Raw genomic sequence first — 16,877 nt, forward strand, 5'->3', positions numbered from 1 at the left:
TGGAAGCTGGTTCAACAGAAGAGGGGCCTGAAAACTGAAGGCTCTGCCTCCCATTCTACTTTTAAATACTCTAGGAACAACAAGTAGGGCTGCAGAGCGAGAGCGAAGTGCTCTAATAGGGTGATATGGTACTACAAGGTCATTAAGATAAGATGGGGCCTGATTATTTAAGACCTTGTATGCAGTGATGGGAATAACGGCGTTGCAAGTAACGGCGTTATTAACGGCGTTATTTTTTTTCAGTAACGAGTAATCTAACTAATTACTATTCCTATCGTTACAACGGCTTTACAGTTACTAACAAGGAAACGCGGTCCAACCCAGCCTTGCCGTATTGGTCTATTTGATTCGCCTTTTATTGTTTATTTTATTTCAGATCAACAGCGCACAGTGTACTTTGAGGTAGGAGCCAAAAAGGGTGTAGTTTGTGTGTGTGATCACCCGTGTGTGCACCTGTGAGCATGAACGTGCTTGTTTTTAAAAGGTTCCTTCATGTAATGATCTGCTAGAGGGTGTGGGGAGCCACAGGCCAGTCCTCCAGGGCATGAAGCAGGTATGGAGGAGATCAAAACTCCAGAAATCCAGAGGCCCTCAGAACACAAGAGACCAAGGAAGACCAACAAAAGGGACAGCCGTGACACTATCCCAGAAAGAGCTGAGGAGAGCCCCAGATGAGGGGTCACTCAGCAGCCCCGGAGCAGAAGCCAGGGGGGGTTGCAGTGACGTGGCCATGAGCTCAGCTGGCAGCCAGCTGTGCCAGAGTGACCGAGCCCCAGGCCGAGAGGGTGAGGGCACCCCACCCCCGAAGTGGCCCTAGCGAGCCCCAGGCTCCAGGCCCCGACAAGCAGCCACCAGGAGTGAGCCCATCCCCAGACACAAAGAACCACCAATGCACCAATGTCTGAGGGCGTCTGCCACTGGCAGGGGAAGTGGTGGGGGGAGATAGGCCTCCAAACCTTGGAGGGCCTGAGATGTCCCCAGAGAGGTGGCATCTGATACCCAACCTGACATATGGACACAGACATACAGGCACACACAGATGCAAACATCCATTCCCACCCTCATGGTCTCATATGCAAATACTCTATACTCACCCAACGTGGAGACAGACATAAATAAAGAAACTGTACACACAATCATACTCCCCAAGCGTACTCTAAGCCCCAGGTCTAGGTACCCTTGCCCCTGGAGGGGGAAACTGCACACAGACCCAGGTGGTGTTACCCTTTTCCCTGGGGTGGAGAGAAGCAGACCGCCCCGGCTCGGCAGCAGCAGGGAGGCCCCACATTCCAGACCCCAATCGGACGGCCAACTCCTCCTCCTAGCCCCCCCACTCCATTAGGCAGCAGAGAATGGGGGTGTGTGAAGACTCCAAACCTCCCTTTGCTCGCTCATATGTAGTGTTGATGCATGTTTTCTAAGGTGCATTTAAAACCCAGGAGGGCATGGAGCTACCTGCCAGAGAGCAGCATGTAAGCGCTTTGAATCTTGTCAATGTTGAGAGACACATGGATTCCACTCAGTATCAGCAGATTCTGGAGACCAATGTCCAAGAATCAGTGACAAGGCTGAAGCTGAACCGGGGCTGGATCTTTCAATAAGACAACAACCCGAAACATTGCTCAAACTCCACTAAGGCATTCATGCAGAGGAACAAGTACAACATTCTGGAACAGCCATCTCAGTCCCCAGACCTGAATATTATTGAAAATCTGTGGTGTGAGTTAAAGAGAGCTGTCCATGCTCGGAAGCCATCAAACCTGAAAGAACTAGAGATGTTTTGTAAAGAGGAATGGTCCAAAATACCTTCAACCACAATCCAGACTCTCATTGGAACCTACAGGAAGCGTTTAGAGGCTGTAATTTCTGCAAAAGGCGGATCTACTAAATATTGATTTCATTTGTTTTATTTTATTTATTATTTTGTGGTGCCCAAATTTATGCACCTGCTTGATTTTGTTTAAACAATTTTTGCACACTTTCTGTAAATCCAACAAACTTCATTTCACTTCTCAAATATCACAATGTGTGTCTGCTATATGATACATTTACCTGACATTTTTATTGTCACAACCAACAATTTATACAGGAAAATAATGACTATTAACACCCATATGGAAAAGAAATAGAAAAGACATGCATCAGATGTGCCTACTTCATATAGTGAATCATTTAAGGAGTATATGATTTACTCATGAAAGTGGCCACTTTCTAGTATTGTTTTAGTAAGCGTCCAAAACATACAAGTTTCATTTATATAATTTTTCTAGGGATCTTATATCTGTTTTCACTCTTGTATGCTTTTCATTCAAGTTTCACACAATACAGATACAAACTTTCTAAGATTTATATATGACTTTCCCATATGGGAAAGGTTGCCCAAACTTTTGAATCCCACTGTATATATCTAAAATTGCATGCATATCAAAATCTTGTAGCATTTTTTTAATGGAAATCAGAGATGGCCGAGTAAGAGGCCTAATTTGAGATGAAATGACTCAAATGTCTGACAGGTTTTAAGGTTAACTTATTGTAAAGATGCAAAACATAAATAATGAATTGTTCTTGACATTGTTTAAACTGACTAATTAATTTTTTTGTGCCTTTTTTTTTTTTTAATTCAGAGGTTCTTCAAAAGTGTCAGTTTAAACTTAAATCTGTCTTGAAGAAGAAGTTCCAGTGTGTGTTTGAGGGCATCGCTAAAGCAGGAAGCCCAACCCTTCTGAATCAGATCTACACAGAGCTCTACATCACAGAGGGAGGGACTGCAGAGGTCAATGATGAACATGAGGTCAGACAGATTGAAACAGCATCCAGGAAACCAGACAGACCAGACACAACAATCAGACAAGAAGACATCTTTAAAGCCTCACCTGGAAGAGACGAACCAATCAGAACAGTGCTGACAAAGGGAGTGGCTGGCATTGGGAAAACAGTCTTAACACAGAAATACACCCTGGACTGGGCTGAAGACAAAGCCAACCAGGACATCCAGTTCATATTTCCATTCACTTTCAGAGAGCTGAATGTGCTGAAAGAAGAAAAGTTCAGCTTGGTGGGACTTGTTCATCACTTCTTTACTGAAACCAAAGAAGCAGGAATCTGCAGCTTTGAAGACTTCAGGTTGTGTTCATCTTTGATGGTCTGGATGAGTGTCGACTTCCTCTGGACTTCCACAAAACTACAATCCTAACTGACCCTAGAAAGTCCACCTCAGTGGATGTGCTGCTGATAAACCTCATCAGGGGGAAACTGCTTCCCTCTGCTCGCCTCTGGATAAACACACGACCTGCAGCAGCCAATCAGATCCCTCCTGACTGTGTCGGCATGGTGACAGAGGTCAGAGGGTTCACTGACCCACAGAAGGAGGAGTACTTCAGAAAGAGATTCAGAGATGAGGAGCAGGCCAGCAGGATCATCTCCCACATCAAAACATCACGAAGCCTCCACATCATGTGCCACATCCCAGTCTTCTGCTGGATCACTGCTACAGTTCTGGAGGATGTGCTGGAAACCAGAGAGGGAGGACAGCTGCCCAAGACCCTGACTGAGATGTACATCCACTTCCTGGTGGTTCAGGCCAAAGTGAAGAAGGTCAAGTATGATGGAGGAGCTGAGACAGATCCACACTGGAGTCCAGAGAGCAGGAAGATGATGGAGTCTCTGGGAAAACTGGCTTTTGATCAGCTGCAGAAAGGAAACCTGATCTTCTATGAATCAGACCTGACAGACTGTGGCATCGATATCAGAGCAGCCTCAGTGTACTCAGGAGTGTTCACACAGATCTTTAAAGAGGAGAGAGGACTGTACCAGGACAAGGTGTTCTGCTTCATCCATCTGAGTGTTCAGGAGTTTCTAGCTGCTCTTCATGTCCATCTGACCTTCATCAATACTGGACTCAATGTGCAGGAAGAACAAACAACCTCTTGGAGGTCTAAATTATTTAAAAATAGTTTAAAGTCTCTCCACCAGAGTGCTGTGAGCAAGGCCTTACAGAGTCCAAATGGACACCTGGACTTGTTCCTCCGCTTCCTCCTGGGTCTTTCACTGCAGACCAACCAGAGTCTCCTACGAGGTTTGCTGACACAGACAGGAAGTAGCTCAAAGACCAATCAGGAGACAGTCCAGTACATCAAGAAGAAGCTCAGTGAGAATCTGTCTGCAGAGAAAAGCATCAATCTGTTCCACTGTCTGAATGAACTGAATGATCGTTCTCTAGTGGAGGAGATCCAACAGTCCCTGAGATCAGGACGTCTCTCCACAGATAAACTGTCTCCTGCTCAGTGGTCAGCTCTGGTCTTCATCTTACTGTCATCAGAAAAAGATCTGGATGAGTTTGACCTGAAGAAATACTCTGCTTCAGAGGAGGCTCTTCTGAGGCTGCTGCCAGTGGTCAAAGCCTCCAACAAAGCTCTGTGAGTAAATATGTGTTTGTACCCATTGAATTTAATAGTTGCCAGTACTTGCAGTCAAATACTGTTAGCAGAAAAATATTTCCTTCTTCCTGATTCTTGTTTTTTTTTTGTTGTTTTTTTTCGTTGTGTTTGCCACACTTAAATGTTTCAGACTATGAAGCAGATTGTAATATTCGGAAAAGAAAATTCAAGTAAATATAAAATGCAGTTTTAAATAATAATTTTTTCAGCTATGTAAGCTGCCAAAACCTACCTGGTGCTATTTGAAGAAGTAATTTGCATTAAATCTAATAAACAGATTAATAATTAATCTTAAGACTGTTAGACAAATTTCTTATAAGGGGTACGGAGCAGCAATTTTAACACTTAGGTAGTGTCATGAACTACTTGTGTGAAGGCAGATGAGCACCCAAACGCAAAACCCATGGAGACAAAAAGCTGAACTCAAAATCAGTGCTTTATTGCAGGCTTCACAAAGAAACAGAACTAAACTGGGAATGCTAACTGAGGACTGAGGGAACACAGAAAGGCACACAGGTTTGGGGAGGAGACATTGACGACGCGACACTGAACTGAGGGAGACATGGACATAAATACACAGAGGGTTAACGAGAGGAAATGGGAACACACGGGAACAGAGCTGACACAGATCATCATAACGAGACACTGCAGGAGTAAACACAACACTGACGGGAGACTGTCAAAGTAAAACAGGAAGTACACAGATGTGCAGACAGGAGGAGAGAGAGCGGGGATAACAGGCTGGGGAAAACATAGAATAAATCACAAGGAGGGGAAACGAGGGCTCACAGATACACAGAGGGCCACACAGGGGTGATCAAATAAAGAACATCTTAACAGAAAACACAGAGAAAAAAATCTTTGCAAGGGCTTCACAGGACAGTCCTGCCGAGTTTTCATTTTTCATACCAAAATCTGGGAACAGACATGCATGAAGTTCATACACATTCCTCAAAGGAAAACAGTTTTGTTACATGTCTTGCTAGAACATAATTCTAATAGTACTTGGAAAGACTAAACCCATTATGAGAATCAAAGTCAGGGGACAGAGAGATACATTTCCTGTTGCATAACCCACCTAATTTTTCTGCTTCAGTCTTGTATTATTTACGGAATGCAGTGTACTTTTTTAACGTCACTTTTATGTCTCTTCTGTTTCAATATCATGGTCTTTATTGTGTTACACTTCAGCATAAACCGCAGCGTCATCATAGGGCTTTAGGTCATGCTCATATTTGTTTTCTGCCATTTTGTTGATACCTGAAAATGGTCTTGATCACATCAGTGTATGTCAGTCTCTAGAGCAGTATCAAAATACACAAGAAAACATCAGGAGAGACAGCACGAGGAAGAACTGACGTTAACGACGCCGACGCTGAACACTGGAGTACACACACTATAAATACCCAGGTAGGAACATGAGGGATCTAGGAAGAGGTGGGAACACAGCCGGGAGAAATTACACTTAACGAGACATAGGAAGCGAAACTAGAAACACTGACATAAGATATGAACACAGCATGAACATAACTCTGACCGAGAACAGGAGGAACACGGTACAGGGGCCAGAGTGACATCAGTGGCAAAGGAATACACAAGCTAAGTAATACAGGTCCTTCTCAAAAAATTAGCATATTGTGATAAAGTTCATTATTTCCTGTAATGTACTGATAAACATTAGACTTTCATATATTTTAGATACATTACACACAACTGAAGTAGTTCAAGCCTTTCATTGTTTTAATATTGATGATTTTGGCATACATAACTCATGAAAACCCCAAATTCCTGTCTCAAAAATTAGCATATCATGAAAAGGTTCTCTAAATGAGCTGTTAACCTAACCATCTGAATCACCAAATTAACTCTAAACACCTGCAAAAGATTCCTGAGGCTTTTAAAAACTCCCAGCCTGGTTCATTACTCAAAACCGCAATCATGGGTAAGACTGCCGACCTGACTGCTGTCCAGAAGGCCATCATTGACACCCTCAAGCAAGAGGGTAAGACACAGAAAGAAATTTCTGAACGAATAGGCTGTTCCCAGAGTGCTGTATCAAGGCACCTCAGTGGGAAGTCTGTGGGAAGGAAAAAGTGTGTCAGAAAACGCTGCACAACGAGAAGAGGTGACCGGACCCTGAGGAAGATTGTGGAGAAGAACCGATTCCAGACCTTGGGGGACCTGCGGAAGAAGTGGACTGAGTCTGGAGTAGAAACATCCAGAGCCACCATGTACAGGCGTGTGCAGGAAATGGGCTAAAGGTGCCGCATTCCCCAGGTCAAGCCACTTTTGAACCAGAAACAGCGGAAGAAGCGCCTGACCTGGGCTACAGAGAAGCAGCACTGGACTGTTGCTCAGTGGTCCAAAGTACTTTTTTCGGATGAAAGCAACTTTTGCATGTCATTCGGAAATCAAGGTGCCAGAGTCTGGAGGAAGACTGGGGAGAGGGAAATGCCAAAATGCCTGAAGTCCAGTGTCAAGTACCCACAGTCAGTGATGGTCTGGGGTGCCATGTCAGCTGCTGGTGTTGGTCCACTGTGTTTTATCAAGGGCAGGATCAATGCAGCTAGCTATCAGGAGAGATTTTGGAGCACTTCATGCTTCCATCTGCTGAAAAGCTTTATGGAGATGAAGATTTCATTTTTCAGCACGACCTGGCACCTGCTCACAGTGCCAAAACCACTGATAAATGCTTTACTGACCATGGTGTTACTGTGCTCAATTGGCCTGCCAACTCTCCTGACCTGAGCCCCATAGAGAATCTGTGGGATATTGTGAAGAGAAAGTTGAGAGACGCAAGACCAACACTCTGGGTGAGCTTAAGGCCGCTATCGAAGCATCCTGGGCCACCATAACACCTCAGCAGTGCCACAGGCTGATTGCCTCCATGCCACGCCGCATTGAAGCAGTCATTTCTGCAAAAGGATTCCCAACCAAGTATTGAGTGCATAACTGAACATAATTATTTGAAGGTTGACTTTTTTTGTATGAAAAACACTTTTCTTTTATTGGTCGGATGAAATATGCTAATTTTTTGAGATGGGAATTTTGGGTTTTCATGAGCTGTATGCCAAAATCATTAATATTAAAACAATGAAAGGCTTGAACTACTTCAGTTGTGTGTAATGAATGTAAAATATATGAAAGTCTAATGTTTATCAGTACATTACAGGAAATAATGAACTTTATCACAATATGCAAATTTTTTGAGAAGGACCTGTATAGAACTGAAACAAAACTCAACGGAAGGAGCACCAAGAGTCCAAAACAAGAAGTTCACAAGGAACAAGGGAGCAGTTCAAGGGGTCGGCCCGGCAGGCGATGGTACAAAAGTCCACAGATTAAGTCAGGGGGCCGACCACATGAAAAGTGGTAGTGGCAGCAACGACAGAGCTGATCCGGAGGCCGGCCACGCGGAAGGCAACGATGGCGACACAGGCAAAGGAAGTAGGGAGGCCAGCCGCACGGAAGGCAGCGACGGCGACACAGGCGAAGGAGGTAGGGAGGCCGGCCACGATGGCGATGATGCCCAGCCACTGAAGCAGCTGAAGCGGCCCGTTGGACCCTGCAGCGGAGACAGACAAGTACTGGTAGGGCTCTCCAGAACCCCCAGCGGATGAAGCAGATGGCGATGCGGGACCTGCAGAGTGCTGGATTTGCTCACTCGAGCCCCCAGCAGGAGCAGATGCAAGCCAGAGGGTGTTGAGACCCCTGGCTGAATGTGTAGCTGACCAGGTGGGTGAATATAAAGCTGACTAGGAGGCTGAACTGCTACAGGAGGCTGAAATGAGTGCGACAGGAGCTAATGGTTAAGGCGCAAACGGAGCTGCTAAAGACAGAGCTAATGGCTGAGCTAAAGGGAGCTGAGCAGGAGACTGAGCTACGGGTAGCGGGGGCGCTAAAGACTGAACTAGTGGCGACTGAACGGGTGACTCTGGAGACTGAACTAGTGACGACATGGAAGGCTGAACAGAGGGCGACTGAAGTTGAGGTGAAAATCTTGGTGGAGTTAGCGACTGGGCTACAGGCCAGGCGGCTGACTGGGTTACTGGCTGCTGAGCAGGTGCCACTGGAAACTGAGCTAGTGGCTGCTGAGCTGCATCAGACTAAACTAGTAACGGCGCAGGAGACTGAGCTCGGAACTGAACAGGCAAATGAACAATGGATTGAACAGGAAGGTGAGCTATGGATTCCACAAGTGGCCGAACTAAAGGTTGAGCAGAACACTGATTAGCAGACTGAGCTAATGGCAAGATAGGAGGCTGAATAGCAGATTTGTTGAGTGGCTGAAGTGATAGCTGAAGTGAAAATGGGGCTAGTGGTGGGGAAACAGTCTCTTGGGAGTTTCCACAGCGTCAATTGCGTCCCAGCAATAATCCAACAGCTGCTCCAGCAACTCCTCCTCCCAGCCTAAATGTGAGTCCGCTGGGTCCGTTTTGTGGTTGCATCGTTCTGCCATGATGTGCTGTGTGCAGGCAGAAGTAGAGGACCCAAGCGCTGGACTCATTGAGGTAAAACGTGAACTTGAAAGCAGCTTTATTGTTGACCAAGGAAAACCAAACAGAAAACCTAAACTGGAAAGCTAGAACCAAAATACATCAGGAGAGACACAGCACGAGGGAGAACTGACGTTAAAGACGTGACACTGAACACTGGAGGACAAACACTATGGCTGTATCCCACCCGGGGTCTGCAGCCTTAAAGGTCCTCAAGGGCTCTGTACTCATTGACCGCTAAGACCGGAAGTGTGAAGCTTGTAGGCTTGTGAAATGGGATGGTCTAGCCTCTGTTGTGCTGCCCAGGTTGCCTAGCAACCATGATTATTTTGTTTCTTTCTTTCTACATGAACTTTGTGTGATTTGATAATATCTCAAATTCAAATCCAAATTCAAATTTTATTTGTCACATACACAGTCATACACAGTACGATATGCAGTGAAATGCTTACACAACTGCTCGTGACCTAAAAAAAAAAAAAAAGGGCTATGAATAAGACAGGAAATAAATATGAAAATTAAAAAGGGTAAATTTAACTAGGAAGGAATAAAATAAAATAAATAAAATAAAATATAAATTTTAATGTTAAAAATGAAATAACTGTACAACACAAATTAGAATGAAGGATAAATTTAACTGGGAAAGAATAAGATAAGAATAAGAATAAAGTTGAAAATAAAATAACTGTACAACAAAGTACACAATACACAGTATAGAAATATATAAGAATGTATGAAGAAATATAAATATTTATATACAATAGCAGCAGCTGTACAAGTATTAAAAGGAAATGAAGAAGTATAACGTCCAGTGTTGTGCAAACCACATTGTAGGTGTCTTGTGCAGTGCAAATATGCTTAAAGTGATTTAGTGATGGAGTGATTAGATGACCACGCATCTAATCAAATTAGCATAGACAAAGTCCAGACTGTCCAGTGTGTGTAAGAACCACATGTGTGGGTCAGTACTATGTGATGGTGTGATTGAGAGACCATATCGCCTGCATGGAAGATCTGAGGCTGAGACCACAGGACTGTAAGACATGATTGTTGGGCTTCATTTCTGTACTGAACAGTCATTTTAAGATTAGGAAATATTTTTCATGACCCTAAAATCACTCTCACTTTGGTAATGTAAATATAATATGGCCAATATTTAAGTTATTATATTAATCATTAGTCATTACAGCAGTGAACTTGAAGTCTGTGTAAAATACTGAGCTTCAGTAAAGATTCAAGTTGCAGTTATTTATACTTCCTGTCACCTTAAATCTTCACTCAAAGACAAGTATCTTTGACAGTGTATATATAGATGTTGTCAGGCAGTGATCATGGAGTCGGGCTTAAAAGAGAGACACCACCCACCTGTTCTCCGCTCAGACATCGATCTCTTCATGTCAGGAGCTCCGAATCCTTGCCTGTGCCCAGACGTCCCTGGTCCCATGTCGGCCTTGACTTTGTCACTGGCCTCCCGTCCGTGGACGGTCTCGACACCATCCTCACCTTTGTGGACCGGTTCTCAAAGACGGTGCACCTGGTCGCACTGGCTGGCCTCCTTCTGCTAAACGGACGGCCGAGCTCTTCTTGGACCATGTCGTCCTGCTTCATGGATTCCCCAAGGACATAGTCTCCGAAAGGGGGCACCAGTTCACTGCCAGGTTTTGGAAAGCCTTTTGCCGTCTGATTGGAGCCTCTCCCAGCCTCTCGTCCGGCTATCACCCTCAGACCAACGGGCAGGTTGAAAGGACCAATCAACATCTGGGGCGCTTTTTAAGGTGCTTCGTCTCCGCCCAACCGCCGCTCTGGCCTCGTTACCTGCTGTGGGCTGAGCTGTCTCATAATCTTCACGTCTCTTCTGCCACCGGCCTCTCGCCCTTTGAAGTCTGTCATGGTTTCCATCCTCCTATCTTTAACCATCAGGAGGTGGAGGTTGAAGTACCTGCGGCTGAACGGATGGTCCGCCGCTGTCGTCAGGCCTGGATCAAGGCGCTGGCTGCCATTTCCCGATCTAACGCCGGTACACCAAGCAGCATCGCCGCCGCCACCGTCCGGGTCATCCTTTTCAGCCGGGGATCGCGTCTGGCTCTTCACGAGGCAACTGAGGCTCCGTACTGAATCCAGGAAGCTCACTCCCAGGTTCATTGGCCCATATGAGATCACTGCCTGGCTCAACCCCGTAACTTACCGTCTCCGGCTTCCGTCCGCCATGAAGGTCCACCCTGTTTTCCACGTCTCGCAGCTCAAGCGGAGCGTTACTTCCTCACTGGCGCCCCCTCCCAGCCCCGCCCGCCCAGGTTCATTGATGGGGATCCTGTCTACACTGTCCGGCGGATCTTGGACTCCCGTCGCCGGGTCGGGGGTCCAGTATTTGGTGGACTGGGCTGGTTGCGGTCCTGAGGAGCGCTCCTGGGTGCCGCCCTGCTTCGTCTTGGACCCCTCCTCATCTCGGATTACCGTCGCAACCATCCTGGACCGTCGGCTGCCGGTTTGGGGGGGGGGGTGTCCTGTCAGGCAGTGATCAGCTGATCACGGGTCGGGCTTAAAAAGAGACACCACCCACATGTTCTCCGCTCAGACATCGATCTCTTCATGTCAGGAGCTCCGAATCCTTGCCGACGTCATTCTCACGACCTGTACTCCCATGTGTTGTCTATGTTGTGTGTGTAAGTCGGGGGGTCCTATTCCTCTGTGGGGCAACCTGCATATGGCCAATAAAGCATTCATTCATTCATTCATTCATCAGGAAATCACAAATGACCCATACTAAAATATCTACGTCACCTATAACACTTTAATGTACCACGGCTCTTCCTGCTCCCCGGTTTTCGATGCTGATGGACGAGTGTTTGATCTGCACAGTGGCGGGTTTTTCTACGGGTTTCCGAAGCTTAACGAGAGCGTGATTGAGTATGCCTTTCCTCTGCTCACTATATTTGAAAACTTTGTTGATAATCTGAAGAAAGATGGGTATGGGGAGTTGTTGGAAAGAGTTGAGCAGGAGGAAAAGGGAAATACTCACCTAGAAAACGTTATAGCATTTGTTGTGGGGTCAAAGCAAGGAACACCTGACGCGTTTTTGCAGGAAGTTCAGGGTAATACAGCAGATTCAGAGGAGCTGACGGCAGATAATTCTGATGTAAAGCAAAGTTTTGACAATCTTATTTCTGGATTTAAAAAGAAAATAGGGTGTAAGTGTAGGAAATACAAGTATAAGATGTGACTGTGGAGGACATCTCCTTCAGCCTTAACAATGACCCATGTGGATTGCATTTCTCTCGGTCATCTGACTGACTGTTTAGGGAAAAAAGCAGCTAAAAGTTATTTAGTTAGACCGTTCTGCATTTGTGGTTAGTGGACATCTGTGGATTGTTTTTTTTTTTTTTCAAACTCAAATCAAACTCGAAATTTTTTGTTTTTTGTTTGGGGGGTTACTATTGAGGCTGAAGATTAAAAGCGTTTTGAACACAGATTTTATATGTTTTTCTGTTTTCAGATTGAGTGCCTTTCCACTTGATTAAATGTTACCAGATCTAGTAAATCCTCAGTACACCATCAATACACTTTAATTTCACTCATAAAAATAGATTCTGTTCACCTGGACTTGTTCTACCTCAGAAAACATGTCCAGATAAACAAAATGATTTTTTTTTTTTGGAGGGGGGGGGGGGGGGGATTTCTGACCTGGATGATTGACCATGCACCGAGACATTTGATTTCAGTGATTTTGTTGTTGTCTGTTTTATTTTTCAGACTGAGTGGCTTTTTCCTCTCAGAGAGAAGCTGTGAAGCTCTGTCCTTAGTTCTCAGCTCCCAGTCGCCTACTCTGAGATACCTGGACTTGAGTAACTCTGACCTGAAGAATTCAGGAGTTAAACTTCTGTCTGTTGGACTGAAGAATGCACAGTGCAAAGTGGAAACTCTCAGGTCAAGACTCAGACTTTTCCACTGATGACAATTTAAAATATGAATCATATCTGTGCATAAAGAGCTAAATTTTATAGTGAAACTTTACCTTTGAGGGGATTACTGTTGTTAAAAGAAAATTACTTTGTGCATTATTGAATATATGGAAGTGACACATTTTTACAGATTATTTTATTTACATCCTTTAAGTGTGATATAGATTTAGTCATTACTAACGCCACTGATTAACGCCCAGCTGGAACGTTCATTTATTCATTTCATAAAATGTATCCACCTGTAAAGTCATATTAGTCATTGTTATATTGTTTTGCTGAGTCTCTTTTACAAAGACAGAACTGCATGTAGTCAGTTAGTATAAGACCTCATTGTGAAAGTTACAGTCTCGAGGGCAGCACAGCGGTACAATGATTAGAACTGCTGCTAATCATAACGCAAAAAGGTTCCTGGGTGTTATGAAAGTTTTTAAATAAACTGAAAACACTCAATGGACATTTCTTGATTTTTTTTAATCACAAGCTGCAGCGTGGAGAGAGCACTCTGTTCAAACCCAAAAGTGGTCTCTGAAGATAAAAAGCACAGCACTTCTATAAATAGAGGGGTGGTCAAAAATATTCCACAGCTCTTGCATGATGCCCCATCACATGAGCCTATACCTTCAGTTCCATCCTTGAATCCTTCCCTTTAGAGAGAGTATTACTCTTATGTTTTTCACTTAGCTGTCACCTCCCTTCTTCCAACCTCCCGAGAAAAGAGAAAAGGAGTCTCAACATCTGTTCAATGTCTCCCAAGAACTCACAATGGCCCTTCTGTGCGTGTGATAAAGCATTAAGTCCAAAGACATGCAGTTAGTTCAACTATATTCAAATCAGTAAAATTTTATACATATAGTGAGGTTAGGCTACCTGGTGTTACTAAATAAACAATGTGAGTGTGAATGGTTGTTGGTCTCTGTCTTTGTGTACCCTGTCCAGAGGGTGCTACAGCACATGCTCTGTGGCCCCGAATTGGATAAGCAGAGGAAAATGGATTGAAATAGATATATGTTATTGTATCTGACAAACCAAAAATCCTCGTTGACAGATGGATTGTTGTTTTGTGTGTCTGCAGTCTGTCAGGCTGTCTGATCACAGAGGAAGGCTGTACTTCTCTGGCCTCAGCTCTGAGCTCCAACCCCTCCCATCTGAGAGAGCTGGACCTGAGCTACAATCATCTAGGAGACTCAGGAATGAAGCTGCTGTTGGCTGGACTGAAGGATCCAGGCTGGAGACTGGACACTCTCAGGTATGGAGAGAAGATCTGATAGAGGAGGAAGAGCTGGAAACATTTCCTGTGTCCTTCACTCAATTCCTGTTGTTTCATGTAGATATGACATAAAATTATCAAAAAGGCAAGTTAATATTTGAGGTCTCCAGGGAGAACATCTCCAAGAACAATTTGTATATAGAATAGAATAGAATAACCCTTTATTTGTCCCACAAGGGGAAATTTGGTTAAAACAGCAGCCAAAAGACACATATACAACAAACAGTACACAGGACACAGAACAGAAACATACACAATTTTTCTTACATATTTACATTAAGCACAATGGTTACTATATACAGAATATTGTACAGTTATTAAATTAAATAAAAATAACAGATAAGAGGCAAACCAGGTTGTAGTGTATATAGAGAGTATATATCTAATTATATATGTCACAGTGCAAATTAGATTAATCATTGTATAAAGAGGAGGACATATTTACCATAGAATAAAACAATGGTTCCCAAACTTTTTACAGCACTTACCACATGGCAAGTAGAAATATTTTCATGCCCCATTTAAACAAAACAATGACTGACTAGACTAGATGAGAAGACTAGATGCAACTTATTTAGATAATAAACTCAATCACAATGAATCCTTTAGTAATTTTTATTTTTTAAAAAACAACAACTTTCATTTCAAACAACTATTTTTGTCACTAGACTGCTTCATTAGTCTGCACCACTTCTTCAGAAAAGCAACAAGTTAACAAAATGTGAACCTTGCCAGATGTTGTGGAAGTTTCCATTTAACAAAGCCTGCAGACAAACAGTGAGCGGTAGCTAACATCCTTTAATCAAAAAAAGAACAAAACCCCAAGCTTGGTGAGAGAAGCCATCGCCGAGGCAGATGGTTGTCATTCTGAACCCAGCATGGCCCTGGGTTTAAAATACTTCCTGCAGGAACAAGAGGCAGTACACAGCTGTTTTCACACCTTTAATCTTTCTCCATGGGTGTAACTTTGTGCTGAACACTGGAGGGGGGGGGGTCAAGATCTCTGACTAAATAAATAAATAGATTTGTTTTAAACGAGGACCATCTGCATTTTTGCTTGTCAGCTCTCAACTGCTATATTCAGAATCAAAACCAGAATACTTTATTAATCCCTAAGTAATTATTAGCAGATGGTAAAAAAAAAATACCACATGGGGACTCTGCTTATTTATGTATATATTCAATCGCTTACATCACTGTATTGACACCAATAAACTATACCTACATGACCTCATAGAGCTAAACCTTACTTGCTCTTGTTGTCTGGCAACAGCTGAAGAAAGCTGTGAAGCTACAGTGTTCCCATTTTGAGCACAGATGTTCATGGTATGGATATGTAACTGACTTTTTGCATGTCCTGAGAACGTGAAGCTCACTTCTGTGCTACTATAAACTTAGGATCAGGTTGTGAAGGCTTTGTGCTGGTGATGATGTCTGAAACATTAAATCCTTCTCTGTCCCTGTCATCTGTGTTTGACTGAATTTGAATTGCAATAATCTATTAATATATCCTTGCATTCTCATCTGCTCATTTGTTTGACTGTTGCCCTCACCATATGACCCACATGAACCAAATACAAATCAGTTCAGTGCTCTGACAGTGTGTGTTTGCATGCACAATTATTTGTGTTGTTTTTATGTCTTTTACCTGGACGTACATGCCTCCAGTGCAGCCTTTCTCTGTGCTTTCTCTCTTTGTTCTCTTTGGTCATCTGACCCACTATCACCTCCTTTCTCTTCCCAAGTACCACTCCTCCTCTGTGGCCTTCTTCTGTCTCTCCTTTTTTAATTGCTGCAACGCCTCTGTCATGACCTTTACTCTCCTCTGCACCTCCGCACCCCCCCCCCTCTCTATCTCTGAACTGCTCCCCCTCTGTCGCTCTCCTCATCTTTGCTTCCTTGTGTCCCTCTTTAATTACCTGTTCTGCAAACCTCTTGAACCTGAAAAAAAAAGCTTAGTTAATTTTTAAATCATTTGAGGGAGGTGCTATACTCCCATGGTTTTGGAAAATGCATGTTCCTAGCCCACTTCGCATGCACACAGCACACTGCCAACTCCCCTCCACCAAACTGCATCATCAGTATGCCCCTTCCCCACATATACAGCACAGTGTTAACATCAAAGTTTGCAGTGATTTATGGTGGCAAACGTCAACAAATAGGGCAAATAGTTATTTTTTCTTACATTGCAATTATTTTACATTCAGTATTTCAGATTTTTTTGCAGACAGGCTAAAAAACAGATAACCAGATGTTTCTCTTAATCCTCAACTCACCGAAATACACTGAACCTTACTGCCTGTGCTCTGAACTAACCATCAGCAGCTAGCTGTCAATGACATAGTTAAGCAGGAGGGATAGCAGATAGGTAAACGATGCAAAAACGTTTCACTGTATTGAAGCAAACAGCTACTTAAGTTACAATTCGGTGAAACTGACATTGATCCTAGAGACAGTAGGTAGGCTACATCTCCCAGTACTTCGTATCAGCCTTCATCTTCTGAATGATGGGTGGAATCACATTGCTCCCCACAATGAGTTAATCTTTTTGCCCAGAAACCACAAATGTTGGCACAAGAAACCTAACCCAAATACTTCAATATCCAAATCATAGATGCATTTGGGTTGTGTGAGGCCTCCACAACCAACAAGCACCACATTTTCAGGGACATGCTGCAGATTAAGAGCAACACCAGCAGTTCATAGCTTGCTATCAAAC

At 43.8% G+C, this 16,877-nt stretch overlaps 1 pseudogene; it reads left to right on the forward strand.

Annotated features, from left to right (window-relative positions):
* LOC120435212 overlaps positions 1 to 16,877 on the forward strand; it is a 91,279-nt pseudogene that overhangs the window by 21,744 nt on the left and 52,658 nt on the right.

The sequence above is a fragment of the Oreochromis aureus genome, linkage group 3 (assembly GCF_013358895.1).
Source record: "Oreochromis aureus strain Israel breed Guangdong linkage group 3, ZZ_aureus, whole genome shotgun sequence".
NCBI classification, from domain to species: domain Eukaryota; kingdom Metazoa; phylum Chordata; class Actinopteri; order Cichliformes; family Cichlidae; genus Oreochromis; species Oreochromis aureus.